Below are 27,505 nucleotides of genomic sequence, written 5' to 3' on the forward strand. Positions count from 1 at the left end.
TCACGATTTTAACCCCCCACACGCCTCCAATCCCGCCTCAACGGCACGATGAAATTCGAGCCCTTAGTGTACTTCGAAACTATTTTCAGTGCCTCAACTAATCTGAGGATAGGTTAAAGTAATAATTCTTATAAAGGTTCCAATATGTTTGTTGTGTCCTGGAAGAGTAAAGGTAATAAACTTCAGCAGAATCCCTGGAGCAACAGTGTAAACGGAGTTACGATCGGAGAATCCCCGTGGAATTTTTTTTAATTCGTTCATGGGATGTGGGTGTCTCTGGCAAGGCCAGCATTTATTGCCCATCCCTAATTGCTCTTGAAAAGGTGGTGGTGGGCCACCTTCTTGAACCGCTGCAGTCCGTGTGGTGACGGTCATCCCACAGTGCTGTTAGGAAGGGAGTTCCAGGATTTTGACCCAGCGGCAATGAAGGATCGGTGATATATTTCCAATCAGGATGGTGTGTGACTTGGAGGGGAACTTGGAGGTGGTGGTGTTCCCATGCACCTGTTGCCCTTGTCCTTCTCGGTGGTAGAAGTCTCGGGTTTGGGAGGTGCTGTCGAAGAAGCCTTGGCGGGTTTCTGCAGTGCATCTAGTAGATGATACACACTGCAGCCACGATACGCCAGTGGTGGAGGGAGTGAGTGTTTAGGGTGTTAGGAGCAGGAGTAGGCCATATGGCCCTTTGAGCCTGCTCCATCATGCAATAAGATCATGGCTGATCTTCAACCTCAACTCCACTTTCCCGCCCGAGCTTGATAGCACTGTCGATGACTTCCATCACTTTGCTGATGATTGGGAGTAGACTGATGGGACGGTAACTGACTGGATCGAACTTGTCCTGCTTTTAGTGGACAGGACATACCTGGGCAATTTTCCACTTTTCTACCCATTCAAATGTAATTAAATACTAGGATCACAGACTGGTCTTCTTACCGACATCTGGTGCACATTTCCCCACAGGGTTGGTGTTGGAGATGTTGCTGTTCTGACCCATAGGAGTCACCAGTGTTTGGTAATGGAAGTAAAATCTCTGGAATTGCTTAAGAAACAGCCAGATGTGGTGTTGGTATTATCCAATTCCCTTTTAGAAGTTATTATTGAATCAGCTTCCACCACCCTTTCAGGCAGAGCATTCCAGATCACAACAACACGCTGCGTAAAATAAATTCTCCTCATCTCGCCTCTGGTTCTTTAACCAATTATCTTAAATCTGTGTCCTCTGGTTACCAACCATTCGGCCAGTAGAAACGTTTTCTCATTATTTACTCTATGGAAACCTTTCATGATTTTGAACACCTCTATTAAATCTCCCCTTAACCTCCTCTGCTCTAAGGAGAACAACTTCTGCTTCTCTAGTCTCTCCTTGTAACTGAAGTCCCACATCCCTGGTATCATTCTAGTAAATCTCCTCTGCACCCTCTCTTAGGCCTTGACATCCATCCGAAAGTGTGGTGCCTAGAATTGGACACAATCCTCCAACTGAGGCCTAGCCAGTGATTTATAACGGTTTAGCATAACTTCCTTGCTTTTGTACTCCATGCCTCTGTTTATAAAGCCAAGGATCCTGTATGTTATAGAGTCATAGAGTCATAGAGTTATACAGCACCAAAAGAGGCCCTTCAGCCCATCGTGCCTGTGCATAGAAGTTTATGGCACAGAAGGAGACCATTTGGCCCATCGTGCCTATGCTGGCCTAAAAAGAGCTATCCAGCCTAATCCCACTTTTAGGCTACAGACCAAGAACTGGAAAGTGGGATTAGGCTGGATAGCTCTTTCTCAGCCAGCACAGACATGATGGGCTGAATGGCCTCCTTCTGTGCAGTAAACTTGTATGATTCTATATTATTCTAAAAAGGGGAGAGGGATAAATCCGGCAACTACAGGCTAGTCAGTTTTGAACAGGGCTGTGACACTTGCAATCCTCCAGTCCTCTGGCACAGCTCCCTATGGCTAAATGGCTTTCTGTAATTACCTGGTGATTTTGTGTTCCTTCTGCCCTACTGACCCATTCTGAGACCCAGGTACAGATGAAGTCTGCAGTGAGAAAGAGAATGTTGCAGGATTTGAAGTTATCTGCTGGAAAGAGTTCCCTACTTCTACTGAAAGATAAAGTACACTTATAATGGACTATGGGAAGCATCTTGATAGGTGGGGCACTTGGTTAAAAGGTTTTAAATGATGGGTTATTCACTTATATCAACCCTAGCTAATTTGACTGTATGTCTCCCTATACCATGGGAATTTATATCACACAGCCAGAAAATGGTCGATGTTGTCAGGAGGTAACTTGATTTTTTTCAATTTGTAACTCACACTTTTCCTATAAATTCATATAAATAGATTCCTGCAAGAATATCACTTCATGTGATTAATTATTAATAGGTACATAGGAACATAGGAACAGGAGTAGGCCATTCAGCCCCTCGAGCCTGTTCCACCATTCAATGAGATCATGGCTGATCTGCGACCTAACTCCATATACCCGCCTTTGGCCCTTATCCCTTAATACCTTTGGTTAACAAATAACTATCAATCTCAATTTAAAATTAACAATTGATCTAGCATCAATTGCTGTTTGCAGAAGAGAGTTCCAAACTTGTACCACCCTTTGTGTTTCTTAATTTCACTCCTGAAAGGTCTGGCTTTAATTTTTAGACTATGCCCCCTAGTCCTAGAATCCCCAACCAGCATAAATTGTTTCTCTCTAATAACCCTATCTGTTCCCCTTAATATCTTGAAAACTTCAATCAGATCACCCCTTAACCTTCTAAATTCTATGGAATACAACCCTAATTTGTGTAATCTCTCCTCGTAACTTAACCCTTGAAGTCCAGGTATCATTCTGGTAAACCTACGCTGCACTCCCTCCAAGGCCAATATATCACTCCTAAGGTGTGGTGGCCAGAACTGCTCACAGTGCTCCAGGTGTGGTCTACCCAGGGCTTTGTATAGCTGCAGCATAACTTCTACCATTTGTATTCTAGTCCTCTAGTATAAAGGCCAGCATTCCATTAGCCTATTTGATTATTTTCTGTACCTGTTCATGACATTTTAATAATCTATGTACCTGGGCCCCCAAGTCTCTTTGGACCTCCACTGTTTTTAGCTTTTCATCATTTAGAAAGTACACTGTTCTATCCTTTTTAGGTCCAAAGTGGATGACCTCACATTTGCCTACATTGAAATCCATTTGCCACAGTTTTGCCAATGCACTTAATCTATCAATATCCTTTTGTAATTTTATGCTTTCATCTATATTGCCTACAATGCTGCCTATCTTTGTGTCATTAGCAAATTTGGATATATGACTTTCTATGCCATCATCTAAGTCGTTAATAAATATTGTGAATAGTTGAAGCCCCAACACAGATCCCTGCGGGACACCACTAGTCACATCCTGCCAATTTGAGTACCTATCCATTATCCCTGCTCTATGTCTCCTGCCGCTCAGCCAATTTCCTAACCAGGTCAATAATTTGTCCTCAATTCCGTGGGCTTCTACCTTAGATAACAGTCTCTTATGTGGGACTTTATCAAATGCCTTCCATATAAATGACATCCCTAGATATTCCCCTGTCCACTACTTTAGTCATCCCCTCAAAAAATTCAATCAGCATTGTCAACCATGACCTACTTTTCACAAATCCATGCTGGCTCTCTCAGATCAACTGAAAATTTAGGATGTGTTCAGTCATCCTATCCTTAATTATAGACTTTAGCAATTTCCTGACAACAGATGTTAGAGCTAACTGGTCTATAATTCCCTCATTTCCCTCTCTCGCCATTCTTAAATAGCAGAGTGACATACGCAATTTTCCAATGTAAAGGAGTGGTTCCTGAATCAAGAGAACCTTGGAAAATTATAGTCAGGGCATCTACAATGTGCTCACCTACTTCCGTTAAAGCCCCGGAATGGAAACCATCTGGTCCTGTGGATTTGTCACTCTTTAGTGCCATTATTTTCTTCATTACTGTCATTTTACTTACGTTAATTTTATTGAGTCCCTGTCCCCGATTCAATATTAGTTTCCTTAGGATTTCCGGCATGCTATCCTCGTCCTCTACTGTAAATACTGATGCAAAGTATGTATTCAACATGCCCGCCATTTCCTTATTATCATTGACAATATCTCTGCTTTCAGTTTTTAAGGGGCCAACATTGCTTCTGACTACCCTCTTTTTCCTAATGTAATTGTAAAATATTTTTGTATTGATTTTGATATCCATTGCAATTTTCTCTTCATACTCCCTTTTTGTAGCTCTTACTATCTGTTTTGTGACCCTTTGCTGTTCTTTGTATCTTTCCCATTTGCCAGGATCTGTGCTATCTTTTGCATTTTTGTATGCTTTTTCTTTTAGTTTATGCTGTCCCTTACCTCTTTAGTCATCCATGGCTGTTTCTTTTGGCAAATAAAGCTCTTACCCCTCAAGGGCATAAACTGGTTCTGTATCACATTAAATCCCTTTTGAACATCTCCCACTGATCTTCTGTCGTATTACCCATTAACATATTTGCCCAGTTTACTGTGGACAGTCTCTGCCTCATCCCATTGAAGTTGGCCTTACCTAAATCTAGAATCTTTGCAGCTGTTTCTCATTTCTCCCTTTCAAATGATACATTGAACTCGATCATGTTATGATCACTATTGGATAAATGTTCACGCACAGTTAGGCTGTTACCTAAATCTGGCTCATTACTCAGTACTAAACCTTGTTGCCTCAAGGATATAGTGTTGTAGAAAACTATCCCAGACACACTCAGGAAATTCACTACCTTTCTGACAGATGCTAGTTTGATTATACTAATCTATAGGAAAGTTAAAATCCCCTATTAAAACCAGCCTGCCTTTAGTACATGCTTGTCTAATCTGTGCATTTATACAATCTAGCACTTCACAGCTGCCACCACGGGTCCTATACACAGCTTCCACTACAGTCTTAAATCCTTTCTTATTTATTAATTCTCCCATAAAGTCACCACTGCATGCTTTTTAAAAAAATTTTAAATTTGTTTATGGGATCAGGGCGTCGCTGGCAGTGCCAACATGTATTGCCCATCCCTAGTTGCCCTTGAGAAGGTGGTGGTGAGCTGCCTTCTTGAACTGCTGCAGTCCATGTGCTGAAGGTACTCCCACAGTGCTGTTAGGTAGGGTGTTCCAGGATTTTGACCCAGCGACAATGAAGGATCTGCGATATATTTCCAAGTCAGGATGGTGTGTGACTTGGAGGGGAACTTGGAGGTGGTGGTGTTCCCATGCGCCTGTTGCCCCTGTCCTTCTAGGTGGAAGAGATTGCGGGTTTGGGAGGTGCTGCCGAAGAAGCCTTGGCGAGTTGCTGCAGTGTATCTTGTAGGTGGTACACACTGCAGCCACGGTACGCCGGTGGTGGAGGGAGTGAATGTTTAAGGTGGTGGATGGGGTGCCAATCAAGCGGGCTGCTTTGTCCTGGATGGTGTCGAGCTTCCTGAGTATTGTTGGAGCTGCACTCATCCAGGCAAGTTGAGAGTATTCCATCACACTCCTTACTTGTGCCTTGTAGATGGTACAAAGGCTTTGGGGAGTCAGGAGGTGAGACACTCGCCGCAGAATACCTAGCCTCTGACCTGCTCTTGTTGCCACAATATTTATGTTGCTGGTCCAGTTAACTTTCTGGTTAATGGTGACCCCCAGGATGTTGATAGTGGGGGATTCGGCAATGGTAATGTCATTGAATGTCAAGGGGAGGTGGATAGACTCTCGCTTGTTGGAGATAGTCATTGCCTGGCACTTCTGTAGCGTGAATGTTACCTGCCACTTATCAGCCCAAGCCTGAACGTCGTCCAGGTTGCATGCGGGCATGGACTGCTTCATTATCTGTGGAGTTGTGAATGGCGCTGTAAGATTCACAAAATTCCCACATTCCCCCAAGGTTATTAATAAAAGGGACCCTGCATGGACGTTTTAAAAAGGGTACCCAAAATATGGCGTCCGCACCTCGTGACCAAAAGCCTGCAAGACTTTGAAAGCTTGGACTCTGTAGCAGCACAAGCAGCTTTTGGCGAAATCGAAACCTAAAATGCAGTTTCTGTGAAAAAGGACTTTGTATTTTGGAAAACAGACAGCAAACATTGAAAATGCATTATGCCAGATCGTAGACAGATCAAAACCAGTTAGGCCTATACTTGAGGCCATCAAGTTGTCTGCATAAATAATCGGAAACAGCTTATGGGAGCTGTCAAGGCTAGACAGGCTGATTAGAATGCATTAATAACAATACAGCTTGGACATCAGGCCATTAGGTGCGATAAACGGCCACCTAAAAACAGTTAGTTTAGATTGCTATAATCATTTAAACCAGCCCGCCAAAATTGGAACAATGAACTAACCTGATTTGGTGCGCAGATAAGGGGCTTCGAAAGGAGTATAACTGTGGGCCCCGGGTAGCAATCACTCTCTGGATGCTTGACTCTTGCGCTCTTGACTCTGACCTCTCATCTGGTGTTGGACTGCCTCCGCCTGTATTCGTGCCCTGGCCTCGTGGCAGGTTCTTTCCTCACTCCCCGTAGCAGAGTTTCAGCAACCAATTACATCATACCAATTGCGGGGGAGGGGAACGAGACCCGAATCCATAGTCATCCGGGACGCCCAGACCGCAAAAGAGGGGTGAGACGAAAGTGAGTAGGCAGTCCAGGACTTGTATAGTAACCGAACGGGATGAGACGAAAAGAGACGAAGAAGATGGTAACCACTCGATAAGATTAGAGCAGGGCAGCGAAAAACGTATTGATGAGGCCAAGCATCTAGTTATAAGCTGGCGCTTGGTGAGATGAACATTCCTGGTGAGCACTACGAAAATTCAGGTGTCCACTCCACGACGAGTATACTGGCGTTCTTACGCTTGGGTGGGAAAATCTAGGCAGTGAAAACTGCCAACTGCCCTATAGGCACAACGTTACCGCTGATGACCGCCCAAGGGGGAAGACGAGGAGAACCCATCGCGACGAGATGACGACGGCAGCGGAGGAGGAGAAGGTGGGTCGCAGCAGCAGCTCCAGCACTGCGCCCCTTAAGACCAGGTGGCGATGGGGTACCTAAGAGGACAGAAAACCAAACCTCAATACCTGCATTCGTTAAACAGTTGGCTTTGCTTCGGATTGGTGAGCATGAATTCTGGCCCCTCATAGCTTAATCTAGTTAGGTATAAGGGGTGGGATAAGGATAAGGGGATTGTTAATGTAGTTTGTTTTACCCTCGATGTGCCATGTCTTCCCCATTCCCTGAATAAGTATTGTTATTTTGTATTTGCCTGTAGTTTATACCAGTGACTTCTCATAAGACCATTTTATTTTCCGTTTTAATAAAATCATTGGTTTTCTTACATCCAAACCACTTGTCTACTCGAGTTTTTCTGTATCGCTGCCTGTACCTAAGTCCAGTGTCTAGAACCCAGGGGCGTGGGAGCGATTCGAACTGCTCACCAACAGTCAGAGGCATAACTGACTGGGCGCACGTGCGCCACCCGCCACCCCCTATAGCGCTGAACACTGTGCAGTCATCAGCGAACATCCCCATTTCTGACCTTATGTTGCAGGGACGGTCATTGATGAAGCAGCTGAAGATGGTTGGGCTTACCTCTCTTTATACCTTCTCTCATCATTGAAGTGATTTCATCCTTAATCATTAAGGCTACTCCTCTCCCTCTGCCATTTTCCCGATCTTTCCTGTAGGCCTTATAACCTGGTATATTTAGTTGCCAGTCCTGAACATAGAAACATAGAAGATAGGAGCAGGAGTAGGCCATTCGGCTCCTCGAGCCTGCTCCATCATTCAATGAGATCATGGCTGATCATCCAAATTCAGTACCCTGTTCCTGCCTTCTCTCCATATCCCTTGATCCCTTTAGCCTTAAGAAATATATCCAACTCCTTCTTGAATATAATTAATGAATTGGCCTCCACTGCCTTCTTTGGTAGAGAATTCCACAGGTTCACCACTCTCTGGGTGAAGAAATTCCTCGTCATCTCTGTCCTAAATGGCTTACCCCTTATCCTTAGACTGTGACCCCTGGTTCTGGACTCCCCGACCATCGGGAACATCCTTCCAGTATCTAGTCTGTCTAGCCCTGTTAGAATTTTATAAGTTTCGATGAGATCCCCTCTCATTCTTCTAAACTCCAGCGAGTACAAGCCCAATCGACCCAATCTCTCCTCATACGTCATTCCTGCCATCCCAGGTATCAGCCTGGTGAATCTTCGCTGCACTCCTTCCATGGCAAGAACATCCTTCCTCAGATAAGGTGACCAAAACTGCACACAATACTCAAGAAGTGGTCTCACCAAGGCCCTGTACAACTGCAGCAAGACATCCTTGTTCCTGTACTCAAACCCTCTCGCTACGAAGGCCAACATACCATTTGCCTTCTTAACCGCCTGCTGCACCTGCATGCTTACTTTCAGTGACTGGTGCACAAGGATGCCCAGGTCTCGTTGCACTTCCCCTTCTCCCAATCTATTGCCATTCAGATAATAATCTGCCTTCCTATTTTTGACACCAAAGTGGATAACCTCGCATTTATCCATGTTATATTGCATCTGCCATGCTTCTGCCCAATCACCCAACCTGTCCAAATCATACTGGAGTTTCTCGGTATCCTCCTCACAGCACACACGCCCACCCAGCTTGGTGTCGTCTGCAAACTTGGAGATATTACATCTAGTTCCCTTGTCCAGATCATTAATATATATTGTGAATAGCTGGGGTCCAACGACCGAACCCTGCGGTACCCCACTAGTCACTGCCTGCCACTCGGAAAAATAGCCGTTTATTCCAACTCTTTGCTTTCTGTCTGCAAACCAGTTCTCTATCCAAGTCAATACCTTGTCCCCAATCCCATGTGCCTTAATTTTACACACCGATCTCTTATGCGGGACCTTATCGAAAGCCTTTTGTAAATCCAAATACACCACTTCCACTGGTTCTCCCTTATCCATTTTACCAGTTACATCCTCAAAAAATTCCAGTAGATTAGTCAAGCACGATTTACCTTTTGTAAATCCATGTTGACTTTGTCCGATCCGGTCACTTTTTTCCAAGTGCTCTACTATTACATCCTTTATAATGGACTCTAGCATTTTCCCCACTACCGATTTCAGGCTGTAATTCCCCGTTTTCTCTCTACCACCCTTTTTGAACAGTGGGATAACATTAGCTACCCGCCAATCCATGGGTACTCTTCGAGAGTCTATCAAATTTTGGAAGATGACCAGCAATACATCTACTATTTCTAGGGCCATTTCCTTAAGTACCCTACGATGTAGTTTATCAGGCCCTGGGGATTTATTGGCCCTCAATCCCATCAATTTCCCTAACACCATTTCCCTACAAATACTGAATTCTATCAGTTCCTCCCTTTCATTAGACCCTATGTTCCCCGACATCTCTGGGAGGTTATTTGTGTCCTCCTTTGTGAAGACAGAACCAAAGTATGTATTTAATTTGTCAGCCATTTCTTTGTTCCCCATTATAAATTCCCCTGATTCTGACTGCAAGGGACCTACGCTTGACTTCACCAATCTTTTTCTCTACACATATCTATAAAAGCTTTTACAGTCAGTTTTTATGTTCCCTGCGAGCTTACACTCATACTCTATTTTCCCCCTCTTAATTAATCCCTTTGTCCTCCTTTGTTGAATCCGAAACTGCTCACAATCCTCAGGTTTACTGCTTTTTCTGGCCAATTTATATGTCCTCTCCTTGGATCTTATGCTATCCGTAATTTCCCTTGTTAGCCACGGTTGAGTCACCTTTTTTGTTTTATTTTTATGCCAAACTGGGCTGAACAAATTCTGTAGTTCATCCATGCGATCTTTGAATGTTTGCTATTGCCCATCCACCGTCAACCCTTTGAGTGACATTCCCCAATCAATCCTACCCAACTCGCACCTCATACCATCGTAGTCTCCTTTGTTTAAATTCAGGACCCTAGTCTCTGAGTCAACTATTTCACACTCCATCTTAATGAAAAATTCTATCATATTATGATCGCTCTGACCCAAGGGGCCTCGCACAACAAGATTGCTAATTATTCCTTTCTCATTACATAATACCCAGTCTAAGATGGCCTGATCTTTAGTTGGTTCCTCGACATATTGGTTCAGGAAACCATCCCGTATATACTCGAGGAATTCCTCCTCCACAGTATTATTACTAATTTGGTTAGCCCAATCTATATGTAGGTTAAAGTCACCCATGATTACTGCTGTGCTCTTATTGCACGCTTCTCTAATTTCCCGTTTAATGCCATCCCTGACCTCCGCATTACTGTTTGGATGTCTATATACCACTCCCTCTTACGTTTTCTGCCCCTTGGTATTTCTCAGTTCTACCTCTACGTCTTGCAGCCACATCTCAGTAATGGCTACCATGTCATACCCTCCAATTTGAATTCGCGCCTGCAGTTCATTCAATTTGTTCCATATACTCCGTGTGTTTGTATAAAGAACGCTTATTTGGGCTACACACCGGAGCCTGTCCTTCAGCTCTAATGTTTTACTCACTTGTTTCTCTCTCCAATTTAATCACTTTACATCTTTTAATTTTCCCTTTACCTGTAGTGCCTAAGGCACAATTTATGACTGTTACTCTACTCTCGTCCCTTTCATTTGTTTTTGAACTACTATTTGTACTACAATTTCCACCTGAGGCCCCCTCCCCCGCATTTACTAGTTTAAAGTAATTATGACCGCCCTATTTATCCTTTCTGTTAGGACCCTGATCCCAGATGGAGCCCGCCTCAACGGTATAGTTCCCTCCTGTCCCAATCCTGGTGCCAGTGCCCCATGAAATGGAACCCCTCTTTCCCACACCACTCCTTTAGCCACATGTTCACTTCCTTAATCAGCTTATCCCTATGCCAAATTGGCTCAGGTAATAATCCTGTTGATGTCCTGTTGTTCAATTTAGCTCCTAGTTCCTGGTATTCCCCAAAGAGGACCTCTTGCCTACTCTTCCCTCTGTTGTTGGTTTCAACATGGACCACAACAACTGGATCCTCCCCTTCTCTCTCCAAAATCCTTTCAAGCCGGTTCGAGATGTTCCTCATCCTGGCACCAGGTAGGCAACATACCATGTGGGACTCTCAACCTTGCTTACCAAGGATGCGATCTGTTCCCCCTAATTATAGAATCTTCTACAACTACCACATTATGCTTCCTCTCCTCCTCCTCCTTCTCCTCCTCCTCCCTCCTTTTGACAGACCTCTGCTCCAAAGTGCCATGGTCCACATTCTGGCTGTCCTTCTGACAGTCTTTATCCTTATCCTCACAGGTAGCAAGTACATTGTACCTATTGGATAGGATCAGCTTCTGTGGATCCTCGTTCCCTTTCTTACCTGGGTTTCCCTTACTCTGCACACTATCAGTCACACCAACTCCATTCTGATCCTGCACCTCTCCATGAGGTGTGACCGAAGTCTGAAGCAAACTGTCCAGATACTCCTCCCCCTCCCTTATGCGTCGGTGTGTCTCCAACTCGCACTCCAGCTCAATGACTCTGAGTCGGAGAGATTCGAGATGGAGACGCCTACTGCAGACGTGTTTGCTAGGGACAGTCTTACTGTCCAAAAGCTCCCACATACTGCAGTCACACAAACTGCTCTGCCATATCTTAGTCTAACCTTATTTTATTTATTTAATTAGTTAAAGTCTTAATTCAGAGAATATTTATAGTTATATTAATTAGTTTAACTAGTTAAGTTATTATTTCAATAAAGTGCATTATAGTTTCCCAGCTCTTAGTTTAAACCATTGCCCTAGCTTAGAGAGAAAAAACGTTAAATCTCACCAACCACTCACCTACCTGCTGTCCTGTGATGTCAATCCTTGTTTTTTTTGTTGTTTTTGAATTCGCCGGATTTGTAATTCCTCGGGTGATGCCGACTCCTCGCAGGTCTGCGCTGTCCTCGCCTCCCGCTGTATTTATCTGCCTCGGGTACTGCCATCTTCTCGCAGGTGTAATTTAATGATGCAATTTATTCTGCTAGGAAAAGTGGGTAAATCTCTGGATAATAAAATACTTATCTCCTCCCTCTCTTTTTCCCACTCCAACAGACCCAGTCTAATTCTTCCTCCCTAGTCTGATGGGTTAGTGACTGGATAAACTTCTCCTCAGCTGGTACTAGTCACTCATGGGTCTCAGTTACCATTTGACTAGCCTTCAAGGAGTGTCTGACTGAACTTGGTTTATATGAAGATATCACTAAACAGACACTAAACTACACAGTCCAGCCTATCCTTCTTTATGTGTGAGACAGTGTTTAGTTTGGTAGCCATCTAGCCACCGATCATCTTTCCCTCCACAGGAAAATGAATTTGATGTTTCCTCTCAGACTATCACTTCTTCCTTCATTTAAGTTTCTCCATTCAACCTGGGATCCTTAAAACATTTTACATTAAGTGCCAGCCTCTGTGGGCTGTCTCTTTCCTATCTCTCATCTTGAGGAGGGAGTGGGAGTTATTGCTATAATCTCATTTATTAATAGGTTACTTTCTGCAGCAAAAACATTACTGCTGTGATGCGCACCAAACTGAGATGTTAGTGCTAAGATTACTGTTAATGCCAGGTCCCCTCCATGTCACACACCATCCTGACTTGGAAGTATATCACCGATTCTTCATCGTCGCTGGGTCAAAATCCTGGAACTCCCTCCCTAACAGCACTGTGGGAGTACCTTCACCACACGGACTGCAGCGGTTCAAGAAGGTGGCTCACCACCACCTTCTCAAGGGCAGTTAGGGATGGGCAATAAATGCTGGCCTTGCCAGCAATGTCGAAATCCCGGAACGAATAAAAAGGGAAGACGGTATATCAAGCCTCTTGTACTTTATATTTACATTGTCCCCACAATTAGACAATGGTCAGAACAAATAAAGGAAGAAAGACTTGCATTTATATAGTGCCTTTCATGACCCCAGGATGTACCAAAAAGCTCTACAACCAATTAAGTACTTTCGAAGTGTAGTGACCAAATTGCGCACAACAAGATCCCACAAACAGCAATGCAATTAATAACTAGATCATGGCCCAGAAACTCATTTATAATAAAAAAAATACTTTTAATAAAGATAAGTTTATTTTTTAGCCCCGTAAAAAACTTTTATTATTTTTTTCAAAAAATCACATTTTTGTTTAAAATATTGAACTTAATGTCATTTTAACTGATTTTTAAAACGGGATTTAAAAAAAATTATTTAATGTTGTAGTGTCTTTTTTCAGTGATCCCCATTCATACTTTTGACAGGTCTACCTGTAAAAAGTATGAAGGGGGATTCCCTTCTCCCATTGGCTCCCCTGGCCCATGTGATCCCAGGGATGCTTGTGAACCGCCTGCACCCCTGTGATTCCTGGGCCTCTGCCCGCATGCACCAGGAGAGGCCCAGGAGCGGAAGCCCTCAGGTAAGGGCGTAGATTTTTTCCTGATAGGAGGCACCCGCACGCAAGAAGCCTCCTATAGGAAATTACGGGCCATTATGTTTCTCTCTCCACAGATGTTGCCTGACCTGCTGAGTGTTTCTAGCATTTTCTGTTTTTATTTCCTGCATATTGGACTCTGACTCCAAGAGTGTTGATGCCTGCTGTTTTTGTATGTTGGATTATGAACCTCTAATGCTTCAATACCATCAATAAAAACATTTCTGATGGGGTCTCCTATTGTGCCCGCCCTCTTCATCAGTGAAGCATCTACTGTGGTTGCTAAGTGGTCAGTGGCGGTGTATGCGCAGACAGCTGCTCTGTCACAGCACACCAGACATCCTGGAGCCTCCTGAGTGAGATCGCCAGTTAATGTCTATTAGGGAAGTTTGTACAAACTGGGAAGTAGATTGAGACTGCCCCATGACATGCATTCGTAATTCTACATATGTTCATCCTTGAATCAAAAGGACTTGAAAGCTAAGCATGTATCAATAACCTATTTTAGAATGGTGGTTCAAGCTGATCTGTTTTCAATACAGATTGTAATAACTAAAAACACAATTTTACCATTGAGGTTTTAAACCGTTAACTTCCTAATACAGTAAAATGTTTTTTGTTATATTGTTCTAAGATTTACATATTAAAGAAAGAACTTACATTCATATGGTGCCTTTCACGACCTCAGACGTCCCAAAGCCAATGAAGCACTTTTGAAGTGTAGTCACTGTTGTAATGCATGAAACACGGCAGACAATTTACACACAGCAAGTTCCCATAAACAGCAATGAAATAAATGACCAGATCAACTGCTTTAGGTGTTGGTTGAGGGATAAGTATTGTCCAGGACAAAAGGAGAACTTCCCTGCTCTTCTTCAAATAGTGTCATGGAATCTTTAACCTCCGCCTGAGGGGCCTCAGCTTAAAGTCACATCCGAAAGATGGCACCTCTAACAGTCCAGCTCTCCCGCAGCACTGCATTGAAGTGTTAGCTTAGATTATGTGCTCAAGTCTCTGAGTGGGGCTTGAATCCAGGACCTCTGACTCAGAGGCAAGAGTTCTACACTGACCCATGGCTGACATATTAGGCCATGCAAAGGCAAGTCATTTAACAGCAACTTACCCTTAGGTACTACTCATGCCTCAATCTGTAACAAAGGGGAAGTAAATTCCTGACAAGAGCAAATCTGACTAAACACATGCATACTGCTGGAATATTCTTCATTAATTCAGCACACACTGTCGGCAAGTTGTCACTGTAACCCACGCTCACCATCAATGACCTCAGCCGATATCTTCCTGAGAATAGAAGTGAATGATTTAAAAATGAACTGATGTCCTCAATTAATCCATAGCAAAATATTGATCTACTTGGCACTTAACCTTATGACTATGAAAGACTTCTCTTTCACAAGTGGTCGGTTTCTATTTTCTAACATCGGTAAGAAGCGGCAAGTGGAACATTTATTTTACATTAGAGAACTACAAATGTTTCTAATGCTAAGTATTAAAATGTACTGAACCACCAAATGTCCAATGCAGTATTTTCTGCTTAAATGAAAATATTGCAATGCTAGGAATTTTAATTTAATATAAACATGAGGAAATTTTTTGCACTCTTGACAAATTCTAGAGGTGTTCTCAGAAGTGAAAAAGTAACGGTTTATTTCAACCCAAGGCTATATAACGAACACATTTATGAGTCAGCAGAGATCTGAGGCAGCGCTACCTGGACTCTGGTAAATAAAACCCATTCTAATTTGCTTGGTAGAAATACAATATTTCATAACCTTGAATAATATTTCGATCGATTTCCCCAGCTTTTCCTACTACTGGTTGTGGTTCCACAGACTCAGCTGCAGTTAGTTCTGTTTACTGACCAGTCGCTTTCAGAAAGATTGCTGAGTTTGATTTTTGTTAACTCACTCATCGGGTAATCTCTTTGGGTTCAGTTAAAGTCTTTAAAATAAATTTGTTGTCGATGTATTAAAAGTGATCAAAGCGCAATCCTTTGTGAATTCAGCCAGAGACCTTGGAATACAGTCCGAAGTGAGATCTCAGAGGACTCATCCTTATGCTACCCCTAATACCATCTCCCTGAGCTCAGCAAAGCTTATGCTCTATAGCAGATGTACAGCTTGTCTCACGCTTCGCTAAAGGCACATTGCACAACATGCCTCTGCACTGGAACAGAACGGAAGGAAACAGCTGGAGTTAGAGATGAAAAGCTGTGTGGGATGTGATCTTCCAAAGAGATGCTGCAGATTGTTACACTTGAACAGGTACAAGCGGCCAGATCTGCAGATCCATAAAAGTGGGAAGCTGGAAATGAGCCATTTTCTTGACAGTTGCAATGATATTGTTGCCTGGAACCCAGTTTCATAATCTCCCAATGTCAATTTGAATAAACGTAATGCAACTGAATTCTGATTAGCGCTTGAATAGTTTGCCAAATAACTTACTTTTCGACATGATCAGGATTAAATTAAACGCGCAGAAAGCCGCGAGGAGCTGCAGTTTGCCACGGAAACTGCGGAGAGCGGCGTTAGCAGCAGCACGGGGGGAAGTGCGCAAAGACCATAGGGCATCGCCATCAAGGCATAAAATGCCAGCAACAGCGCTAGCAACAGCGGAGAAGACAGAAGCGCGGGAGGCGCCATCTTAATCCAGCGGGGAAGAAGGCAAAGCGCGGGAGGCGCCATTTTGTTAAATCGGGGAAGAAGGCAAAGTGCGGGAGGCGCCATCTTAGATTTTCAAGATGCCAAAGACTGGCTATATCACTGCCTTCGATAATGCAATAGAAGACTGGACCACGTATGTGGAAAGAGTCGAGGTATACTGCGAGGCAAATGAAATAGCCAATGAGAAAAAGGCATCGGTATTGCTAAATTTAATGGGCGCAAGAACATACGGCCTATTGCGGGACCTGATTACTCCAGCCAAACCGAAGGTGAAGAGTTTTAACAAAATTGTTGCTATCCAACAGGAACACCTAAACCCTGCACCGCTGCTGATAGCAGAAAGATTTAAATTCCACAGGAGAAATCAGCATAAAGATGAGAGCAATGCTGATTACCTTACGGAACTACGCAAGCTATCAAAACACTGCCAGTTCGGAGCAGGACTGGCAGATACCCTACGGGACAAATTTGTCTGTGGACTCCTGAGTGAAGGAACCCAGAAGAGGTTACTCTCAGAGAAAGAGCTGACGCTAGATAAGGCTTTCAGCGTGGCAGTATCGTACGAAGCAGCAGCCAGGGGAGCTGCGGAAATACAACAAAAGCCACAGGAATACGGCACCCACGAAATGACACGGGGATTTGCAAAATGCTATCGCTGCGGCAGAACAACCCATGACCAGAAGGACTGCTGGTCCAAGGACAAAATATGCAGGCAATGCGGAAAGATGGGACACATTGCACGAGTTTGCAGGTCTGGGAAGAAGACCAACGACAACAAAAAGGCTACTAAGGAACCGTACAGGAAAGTACAAAAGATGACGGACAGTAGTTCCAAAGACCAGATGAGCGATAGTGAATCTGGGAACAAGAGACTAAGCTGTCTCAAACTTCACAACGTAATCGCAAAAGAGGATCACCGAACCACTTGGGTCATCCTCACGATAGCCGGGTCCCAAATCAAAATGGAATTGGATAGCGTGCTCAATGAGCTTCATGAGGGTCATCTGGGAGGGGTAAAAATGAAGAACTTAGCCAAAGCGTTTGTGTGGTGGCCGGGAATCGATAGAGAAATCGAAGAGATGACCAAGAGCTGTACAGGATGCCAGAAGGTCCAAAACGCCCCACCACAAGCCCCTCTACATCCATGGGAGTGGCCCTCTTCTCCATGGCAAAGGGTGCACATTGATTTTGCTGGTCACTTTATGGACTCGATGTTTTTAATTGCGGTGGATGCACATTCAAAGTGGCCAGAGGTAATAAAAATGTCCTCAACCACCACAGAAAAAACTATCACAGTCTTACGAACCATATTCGCCAGGAATGGGCTGCCTGAACAGATTTGCTCTGACAATGGACCACAGTTTGTGTCTGAAGAGTTCCGGAGGTTCTTAAAGAACAATGGTGTTAAGCATTACACATCCGCCCCATATCATCCAGCCACTAATGGATTGGCCGAGAGGTTTGTTCAAACATTCAAGAAGGCTATCAAGGCCATGTGTAATGAAGATATACCCCTACAACACAAGGTGGATAACTTTTTGTTTGCCTACCGGAATGCGACACATGCGGTTACCAACCAAACTCCAGCCATGATGTTCTTCAATCGAAGACTATGATGCTGCTTGGATTTGGTTAAGCCAAACATCAGAAGAGATGTGGAGAACAGGCAGTTTCAGAATATGAATGAAAGGCCGACCAGGAGTTTTAAGATAGGTCAACCAGTTTTGGCCCGGGACTACCGCACAGAGAAATGGCAGCTAGGAACGATCTGTACACGGCAAGGACCTCTAATGTATACCGTGGACGTTGGAGAGAGCATTGTAAGACGCCATGCTGACCAGATTCTAGAGTCACTGGAAAACGTCAACTCCACACCACGATCTGATACACCTGGCGATGAAACCGAAGTACCAATTGCATCTACCGCAGAATCGGTGATATTGGAAGCAGACGAACCAAACAACGACATTGATCCCGACTCAACTTTGCCAGAAGAACCTGGTACCCCAAAGAGGCCTTATCCAGACAGAATCAGGAAGCCTCCTCAAAGACTGAACTTATAATTGCTTAACTTCAACCAATGTATCTAGCAACCGTAATTGTAATTGTAATTAGTTATTATTTAGTTGTTAAATGAATGTTATGTACTGTTTATCTAAAAGGGGAGGAATTGTTGTGTATGTACCTTTAAGGGAATAACTGGTCTCAGACTGCAGTACCGGCAGTGACCACCCCTGTATAAAAGGCCCTAGCAGGCTTCTGTAGTTTCAGTTTCCAGGTTGTCTCCATTCAGTAAAGACTTGTTATAATCAACTCCTGCAGTCCGTGTCTCAATTATACACGGACATAATAGGCATAATCTTAAAATTGGAGCTAGGCCATTCGGGAGTGAAATCAAGAAGCACTTTTTCCACACGAAGAGTGGTGGAAATGTAGAATTCTAGCCCCTAAAAAACTGTGGATGTTGGGTCAATTGAAATTTTCAAGACCGAGATTGACAAATTTTTATTAGATAAGGTTATCAAGGGATATGGATCAAAGGCGGGTAAATGGAGTTGAGGTACAGATCAGCCTTGATCTAATTGAATGGTGGAACAGACTCAAGGAGCAGAATGGCCTACTCCTGTTCCCACATTCTTCGTTGCAGTTGCAGGCTCTGTCCATTAGATGTCACTGTGGCACAATTTAAATTTCTGAGTCGCTACTGTGTCAGCCATGTTGGTAAAAGTAAGTCTACCAGGTAAGGACTAAATTATACATTTAAATTTCTTTTAAATTTTTAACAAAGTTTTGGCCCTTACAAGTTTCCTGGTGCTCCGTTTTACTCTACATTCCACTCCACTGGACAGTCAACATTAGCCTGTAACTTTTTTTTATTCGTTCCTGGGATGTGGGCGACGCTGGCAAGGCCAGCATTTATTGCCCATCCCTAATTGCCCTTGAGAAGGTGGTGGTGAGCCACCTTCTTGAACCGCTGCAGTCTGTGTGGTGAAGTTACTCCCATAGTGCTGTTAGGGAGGGAGCTCCAGGATTTTGACCCAGCGACAATGAAGGAACAGCGATATATTTCCAAGTCAGGATGGTGTGTAATTTGGAGGGGAGCTTGGAGGTGATGGTGTTCTGATGCGCCTGCTGCCCTTGTCCTTCTAGGTGGTAGAGGTGGTGGAGGGAGTGAATGTTTAAGTTGGTGGATGGGGTGCCAATCAAGCAGGCTGCTTTGTCCTGGATGGTGTCAAGCTTCTTGAGTGTTGTTGGAGCTGCACTCAGCCAGGCAAGTGGAGAGTATTCCATCACACCCCTGACATTGGCTTGTAGATGGTTGAAATGCTTTGGAGAATCAGGAGGTGAGACACTCACCACAGAATACCCAGCCTCTGACCTGCTCTTGTAGCAACAATATTTATGTGGCTGATCCAGTTAAGTTTCTGGTCAATGGTGACACCCAGGATGTTGATGGTGGGGATTCGGCGATGGTAATGCCGTTGAATGTCAAGGGGTGATGGTTAGACTCTCGCTTGGTGGAGATAGTCATGCCTGGCACTTGTTTGGCGCGAGCATCACTTATCACTTATCAAGCCTGAATGTCATCCAAGCCTTGCTGCATGCGGGCATGGACTGCTTCATTGCCTCAGGAGTTGCGAATGGAACTGAACACTGTACAATCATCAGTGAACATTCCCACTTTTGACCTTATGATGGAGGTAAGGTCATTGATGAAGCAGCTAAAGTTGTTTGACCTAGGACACTGCCCTGAGGAACTCCTGCAGCGATGTCCTGGGGCTGAGATGATTCGCCTCCAACAACCACAACCATCTTCCTTTGTGCTAGGTATGACTCCAGCCAGTGGAGAGTTTTCCCCCCAATTCACATTGACTTCAGTTTTACTAGGGCTCCTTGATGCCACACTCAGTCAAATGCTGCCTTGATGTCAAGGGCAGTCACTCTCAACTCACCTCTGGAATTCAGCTCTTTTGTCCATGTTTGGACCAAGGCTTTAAGGAGTTCTGGATCCGAGTGGTCCTGGAGGAACTCAAACTGAGCAGGTTATTGGTGAGTAAGTGCCACTTCATAGCACTATTGAAGACATCTTCCATCACTTTGCCGATGATTGAGAGTAGACAGATGGGCAGTAATTGGCCGGATTGAATTTGTAGTGTTTTTTGTGGACAAGGCATCCCTGGGCAGTTTTCCACATTGTTGGATAGATGCCAGCATTGTAGCTGTACTGGAACAGCTTGGCTAGAGGCGCAGCTAGTTCTGGAGCACAAGTCTCCAACACGACAGCCGGGATGTTGTCGGGATCCACAGCCTTTGGCTGTATTCAGTACGCTCAGCCATTTCTTGATGTCATATGAAGTGAATTGAATTGGCTGAAGACTGGCTTCTGTGATGGGGACATCAGGAGGAGGCCGAGATAAATCATCCACTCGGCAATTCTGGCTGAAGATGGTTGCTAATGCTTCAGCCTTGCCTTTTGCACTCGCGTGCTGGGCTCCACCATCATTGAGGATGGGAATATTCATGGAGCTCCCCCCTCCCATTAGTTGTTTAATTTTCCACCACCATTCATGACTGGACATAGCAGGACTGCAGAGCTTTGATCTGTCCATTGGTTGTGGGATCACTCTGTCTATAGCATGCTGCTTCCGCTGTTTAGCATGCATGTAGTCCTGTGTTAAAGCTTCCCCAGGTTGGCACCTCATTTTTAGGTACGCCTGGTGCAGCTCCTGGCATACTCTTCTGCACTCCTCATTGAACTAGGGTCGGTCCCCTGGCTTGATGGTAATGGTAGAATGAGGGATATGCCAGGCCATAATGTTACAGATTGCTCCTCTTGTTCCCCTTGTCCTCACCTTTCACCCCACCAGCCTCCACATTCAACAGATCATCATCTGCCAATTCCGCCACCTCCAGCGTGATCCCACCACCAAACACATCTTCCTCTCACCTCCCCTTTCAGCATTCTGAAGGGACTGCTCCCTCCGCTACACCCTGGTCCACCTCTCTATCACCCCCAACACCCCTTCCCCTTCGCCTGGCACCTTCTTGTACAAGCACAGAAGATGCAACACATGTCCTTTTACCTCCACCCTTCCCACTATCCAGGGCCCCAAACATTCCTTCCAGGTGAAACAGCGATTTACTTGTACTTGCAATTTAGTATACTGTATTCGCTGCTCACGATGCGGTCCCCTCTACATTGCAGAGACCAAACACAGATTGGGTGACCACTTTGCAGAACACCTCCGTTCAGTCCGTAAGGGTGACCCTGAGCTTCCGGCCGCCTGTCACTTTAATTCGCCGCTCCACTCCTGCTCAGTCCTCACAGTCCTCGGCCTCTTACACTGTTCCAATGAAGCTCAACATAAGCTCAAGGAACAGCACCTCATCATTCGATTAGGCACTTTACAGCCTTCTGGACTCAACATAGATTTCAACAATTTCAGACCATAACCTTTGCCCCTATCCTTTTTTTTCCATGTATTTATTTTTTTCTCTCTCTCACATGGCAGCTGTCTTTCATTCTGCCAGTGCCATTTACACTTCATCTAGAGCCATCTTTTGTTTCTTAACTTGTCCCATTACATCTCCTTTTGCCTTGCACCATCTCTTAATCTCTCTTAATGTCTCTTAATCTCTCCTGCCATCCATCCTATCACAGACCTTCCCTTTTGTTCCTTCCTCCCCTCCCCCTTTCCCTGCACCTGCACTTACTTAAAAACCTGTTCCATCTCCAGTTTTTTCTAGTTCTGACGAATGGTCATCGACCTGAAACGTTAATTCTGTTTCTCTCTCCACAGATGCTGCCTGACCTGCCGAGTATTTCCAACATTTTCTGTTTTTATTTCAGATTTCCAACATCCACAGTATTTTGCTTTTGTATTAGTGTTTAATTCACTGCCACTTCTCTTCCAAGAATGCCCACCTTGAAGAAGTTCTGCTCTTCTATCCAACGGGATTTCCGTTTGTGCCTTTTACCTTGTTCATCTTCATTGCTTTCTGTCTCCCTTCTCATGTTTGATCAGTTATCTAACAAAACTCGCTTTCACAGCCACATATCTTTCCTCAGCAACTGTCTCCAGCTCCGACTTACTCCACGTGGATTCCAACTGAAATTCCACCCTTCCTGTTTTGGATCCACCCAGGACTACAGATATCTCCAAGATATTCAGCGTTCCTTGAACCACTGCTCTCGCCGTATCCTGAGATCCATGCTGAATGACATGCGCCGCCACATGAACACTCTCGACCTCTCTCTTCAGCAGCACTGACTCACTCTATCTCAAAGCTGTCTTGGTCCACAGTTCCATTTCATCCTTCACCTCATCCGGCGCTTTAACAATAAACTATTTTTCTTCCTTTCAGGCGTCAAGCATCATGAGCTTCAACAACTCTTGGACACCAACACCCCTCCAGAACCTTCTTCCCCCTTCACTTCCCTCTGACCCCATCCCTTCTTCCAATCTCACCCCCTGCCATGTTTTCACTATACCCTCTGTCCTTCACCTCTCTGACCCCGAACGATCAGTCCTCAGCAAAGACCTGAGCTTCATCCCCTTCAATGAATTTTGAGCTCAGCACGATGCTGAGCTCTTTTTCCGCTGCCTTCAACTCCGTGCCCACTTCTTTGGCTAGGAGTCTTCCCCCTGCATGGCTGACCCTTTCTCCCATTTTCAGAACTCTCGTTCCACCTGGACACCTCCCTCTGGCCTCTTAACCTCTCTAGATCTTTTCATTGCAAACTGTTGCCGTGACATTGGCCATCTCAATTTCTCTGCTCCCCTCACTCACACAAACCTACCTCCGTCTGAAATTGCAGCACTCCATTCTCTCAGATCCAACCCCATCATTGTCATTAAACCTGCTGACAAGGGTGGTGCTGTTGTTGTTTGGCGAACCGACCTCTACCTAGCGGAGGCTGAACGCCAACTCTCTGACACCTCCTCCTAATTCCGCCTGGACCATGACCCCACTACCGAATATCAAGCCACCGTTTCTAAGACCGTCACTAACCTCATCTCCTCTGGAGATCTTCTCTCCATGGCCACCAACCTCATAGTTCCCCAACCCCACACAGCCCGCTTCTACCTCCTTCCCAAGATCCACAAACAGGACTGCCCTGGTAGACCCATCATTTCAGTCTGTTCTTGCCCCACGGAACTTATCTCTTCCTATCTCAACTCTATTTTTTCTCCCCTTGTCCAATCTTTTCCCACCTACATACGCGTCTCTTCTGACGCCCTCCGCCACTTTAACAGTTTCCAGTTTCCTGGCCCCAACCGTCTCCTTTTCACTATGGATGTCCAATCCCTCTACACCTCCATCCCCCACCAGGATGGCCTGAGGGTGCTCCGTTTCTTCCTTGAACAGAGGCCTAACCAGTCCCTATCCACCATTGCCCTCCTCCGCCTGGCTGAACTTGTTCTCACATTGAATAACTTCTCCTTTGACTCCACTCACTTCCTCCAAATTAAAGGTGTTGCTATGGGAACCTGCATGGTTCCCAGCTATGCCTGCCTTTTCATGGGATATGTGGAACATTCTTTGTTCCAGTCCTACTCAGGTCTCCTCCCTCACCTCTTTTTCCGGGACATTGATGACTGTATCGGTGCTGTTTCCTGCTCTTGCCCTGAACTAGAAAATGTCATTCACTTTGCTTCCAATTTCCACCCTTCCCTCACCTTCACATGGTCCATCTCCGACTCTTCCCTTCCCTTCCTCGACCTTTCTGTTTCCATCTCTGGGGATAGGCTATTGACAAACATCCACTACAAGCCCACTGACTCCCACAGCTACCTGGACTACACTTCCTCCCACCCCGCTTCCTGTAAGGACTCTATTACATTATCCCAGTTTCTCCGTCTCCGCCGCATCTGCTCTGACGATGCCACCTTCCACACTAGTGTTTCCAATATGTCTTCCTTTTTCCTCAACCAAGGATTCCCCTCTACTGTGGTTGACACGGCCCTTGACCATGTCCGTCTATTTCCTGCACTTCTGCTCTCACCCCTTCACCTCCCTCCCGGAATCATGATAGTGTGCCCCTTGTCCTCACCGTTCACCCCACCAGCCTCCTGATGCGCTATCAATTCCTCATAAAAGACAGAGGACTAGATTTTCAGTATAGGCAGTTTTGGGGCGCTAACCTTAGCGCCCGCCCGAAGTTAGCGCCCGCCCCAAAGTAGCGCCCCGTTGCCGGGAATTCAGTGGCTTCGCCCTAAGAGGTTGGTGGAGCGCTAAAAGAGGCGTTCCACTACTCTCTTTAGGCGCTAAGCCGGCGGTCCAGAGGGATAGCGCCCAGGCGGGGCGCAGCGCGGGTGCGGTCATTTTTGGACTGACAGCAGACCCCGTGGCGCCGACCAGCTCTTAAAGGGGGAAGGGACGAATTGGTCTGCTGCCACGCCCTGCACACTGCAGCCTTGCAAAGAGGCCTCAACACTGCTGCTCAGCCCCAGGGAGTCATGGCAACGCCAGAGAAGGCTCGTCAGCGTGCCCTGCGCTTCTCAGAGGGTGATCTGGACATAATGGTCACAGCTCTGGAGGTGAGGCGCAAGATCTTGTTCCCAGAGAGTGGGAGGAATCCAACCCACCACGACTACACCAAAGCCTGGAAGCAGATCGCCCAGAGGGTGACGTTCACCGGCGATGCCCCCAGGACCCACAAACAATGTCGTAAAAAATACAACGACCTGACCAGGATTGTCAAGGTGAGTAGCCTTTCCAGTCTCCTCCTCATTCTTGCATGTACACCTGACATGATGGGCAAAGGGAGCTGAAAGTCCTATTGGCCAGCCCTCAGCCAGCAGCATTGGGACAGTCATGAGCATCAAATGGCCATTCGGCACTCTACACTTTGGCCAAGCTATTCCACCATGGGAGGCTGTGCACACTACATCAGGGCTTCACTCTGTCCAAGCTATTCCACCATGGGAGGCAGTGCACACGACATCAGGGCTTCACTCTGGCCAAGCTATTCCACCATGGGAGGCAGTGCACACTACATCAGGGCTACACTGCGCACTTACAGCCCGTCCTTTCTCTTGCAGGCTAAAGTAGCCTTTAATCGCCAGGCCCATGCCAGGGGTGGCCGCGCCAAGCTGCAGAAGCTCACTCGGCTGGAGGAGCGTGTGTGTGTGCTCATGGGAGCCCGTGTGATTGTCCCCACAGCGTGCGGTGTGTCCGACCCTCCACTGCCCGGCAATGGTAAGGACCTCGCCTTTTGGCCCTCTCGCGTCGCACTGGCCCATCCGAGCTACCTCCTTTGCCACTGTCCCACCAATGCGCTGAATGCCACCAGTCCTAACTCCCTCGCTGACGCCGTCTCCTCACTCTGAAGCTACTCTTGTGCATTCCTGCTTTCAGCTGGTGACGACCAGGACCCTGAAGCTGCCAGTGACAGCACCTCCGAGCAGGAGGAGGAGGAGGAGCAAGCCGGACCATCGGGGGAACAGTCACATCCCGCAGGAGAGGAGGAAATGCTTGACACCTCCTCACTGGACGAGTGCCTGGAGGAACTGTCGCAGGGCAATGCAGCTTCTGGGACCAGTGGCGTCCAGCCACCCAGGAGCCGTGCGCGTGGCCCGCGGCCTTCCCCCCAAAGGGGGGAAGGATCAGAGGGGAGTGCTGCTGATCGGCACACTCGCCGCCACCAACGTGGCAAGGGTCCCTTAGTTCGGCCCCCTCCTCCCCAGCGGGAGAGTCGCGACTCCAGTCCGGACACCTTCACCTCGGAGGAGGTGCGGAAGCTGGATAAGATGGCCGAGGATTCGGAGCGGCGCCACACGGAGCTCATGAGCGTGGTGGGGCGCATGCCTGAGGCCATCGAGTCGCTGGCGACCAGTGTGCGCGAGTTCGGGGCAGCAACTGCCGCGAGTGGCCGCATGCTGACTGATGCCGTCAAGACCCTGGCGGATGTGATGCGCGCGCACACCAGGACAACAGCGGCACTCACTGCTGCCACACGCGCTGTCTCAGGCAGGCATCGCCAGGGCAGCCGCCGCGCTGGACCACCCCAGCAAGCCGCCCGTCGGCTGATTGTTGCGGATCCTGCAGTGCGGGCCCGGCCGAGTGCCACCGCACCACAGCACCAGCCAGCGCATCCCAGACGCCAGCTGGCCCACATTGCGCCATCCGTCGCCGCCATTCCCCCACTGGGGCGACAAGGGCAAGCGGCTGCAGCTGATGGTGGCCAGGCTCAGGTGCGCCACTCAGCAGACGGCCCCTCGAGGCCCAAACGCCGTGTAGGCTGCCCCCCAGCGGCATCTGGCGGAAGGGCATCTGAGCCTCAGGCACCTTCCCCCAGCCTCGCAGCAGCCACTGGGCAGAGCTTGCGAAGGAGCAGCAGGCCGGGCAGGGGAGGCAAAAGGCTGGGCAAGGTCTCGCCCTCGCGGGCCACTCAGTAGAGGGTGTGGCCAGCTTTCCTTTTATATGGCGGTGGCCATCTTTGTTTTGCCCATGGTTGTGTTGTTGGAGGGCTTATTTTTTGCGTTAGGCCGACGTTGAGGCCCAGTTTGAAGAAAGGTGGAGTGACTCCTCCCCAGTTTGTGGGAGTGAGTCATTTGTTGGGCTTTTTGTGGGGCCCGTTTATTGTTTTTGGGGATTCATGTGGGAAGGGCTTTTCATTTTTGTGTAATAAAAAATTATCTTTATTCATGCAGTCTCCATGGTTGTTCTTCTTAGTGTTTGTTGGCTTCGCCGGCTGAGGAGTTGCGGAGCGGCTGCATTCATCTTCCCTCATGGCCCCTGGCCATTCCCTGACAGGGGGCTTAGAAGTACCGTGTAATAAGGTGGCGTCGTGCGGCCCTTGGCCCTGGTCGCTCCCTCCTGGGAACGTACTCCTGCTCCTCCTCCTCCTCCTCCTCATGCTCCTCCTGCTCCTCTTCCTGAGGTGCTGGTCCAACGTCAGGTGGCAGTGCCTGAGTCCTGCGGATAGCCAGGTTGTGTAGCATGCAGCAAACCACCACAAATTGGGAGACCCGGTCCGGCGAATACTGGAGAGCTCCTCCGGAGCGATCAAGGCAGCGGAACCGCTGCTTGAGGACCCCAATAGTTAGCTCGATGATGTTGCGGGTGGTTTGATGGCTCTCGTTGTAGGCCTCTTCAGCAGCGGTCCTGGGCGCGCGGAGCGGGGTCATGAGCCAGGTGCACAAAGGATAGCCTTTGTCCCCGATGAGCCATCCTCTTGGGGGAGGCTGTGCCTGGAACATGTCATGCACAGTACTCTGCCGCAGGATAAAGGCATCGTGGCTGCTGCCTGGGAAGCTGGCATTGACTGCCATGATGCGCTGCTTGTGGTCACAGACCAGCTGCACATTCAGAGAATGGTAGCCCTTCCTGTTGCGATACTGCTCGCCATGCTCCAGAGGGGCCCGCAAAGCC

This window comes from Somniosus microcephalus, chromosome 11, assembly GCF_052327205.1.
Source record: "Somniosus microcephalus isolate GS21.2 chromosome 11, FLI_Smic_1.0, whole genome shotgun sequence".
Lineage (NCBI taxonomy): Eukaryota > Metazoa > Chordata > Chondrichthyes > Squaliformes > Somniosidae > Somniosus > Somniosus microcephalus.